This window comes from Hydra vulgaris, chromosome 09, assembly GCF_038396675.1.
Source record: "Hydra vulgaris chromosome 09, alternate assembly HydraT2T_AEP".
Classification (NCBI taxonomy): Eukaryota; Metazoa; Cnidaria; class Hydrozoa; order Anthoathecata; family Hydridae; genus Hydra; species Hydra vulgaris.
In genome coordinates this window covers 2,030,001-2,030,866 of record NC_088928.1, presented here as the reverse complement: position 1 = coordinate 2,030,866, position 866 = coordinate 2,030,001, and positions in this window count along the sequence as shown.

The window sequence follows — 866 nt, the reverse complement described above, 5'->3', positions numbered from 1 at the left end:
GAAAGAAATACAATTTTACAACAAGGGAGAGTGGCGCAAGGTTGGCAGATAAAGCAGGTCTAGTTATATTTACAATGTGCTTTTGTCTGAGACTTTGTCTGAGAGTAAGAGGGTTGTTAATCGTCGATATAGGAATGTCAACAATATTGGAATATTTTTTTGCAGTAAATAAATGAGTTTTGTTGTCTCACCAAAATTGTTGGTTTTAAGTCCAGAATTTACATCCATAAGTCATTGGAAGCATAAGGCTGTTACAGAAGAGAGATCAGATTTAAAATCGGCTGCTTATTCTAAGCAATCAAAAAGTGAAGATTTTTTGTCAAGACAAGAGTATGAAGTCTAGTTGTCAGCAAATAGAGCCACTTTAGATTTCATGAAGATTGTTATTGTAGATAAGAAACAATAAAGAAGCAAAGGTAGAACCTTGTGGTACCCTTAAAGTTACTTAAAATAAAGAAGAGTGTAGGCCTTCAAGAATAACTTTACTACTGCAGTAAGAAAGAAATAACTTGAAAACCTCAAAACCTTTATATAAAAAAAATAACAACAGACTGAAAACTAATCGTAGCGTAGTTGAAGAGTTCAAAGTGTTTTCAAGAGTTTTAAAAAATAGAGCCACCTATATATTACTTTTTAAAAGTTTAGCAAAAATTGAAGAGTGATCTGGAGAACACTTTTTTAAGACTATGATAAAAATCTTGTCTGGAGCACAAATTGTTGAAGTGATTAATTGAGAACTAACTTTAGCAATGGAAGCCAGAGTGATTTTAATGTTTAACAATGGTTTAATCTGTTTAACTGTGAGGAAGCGAACCCAGCAAACATGACAACGTTGAATCAACGTTGAAAACCGGTCGCAAAAGATG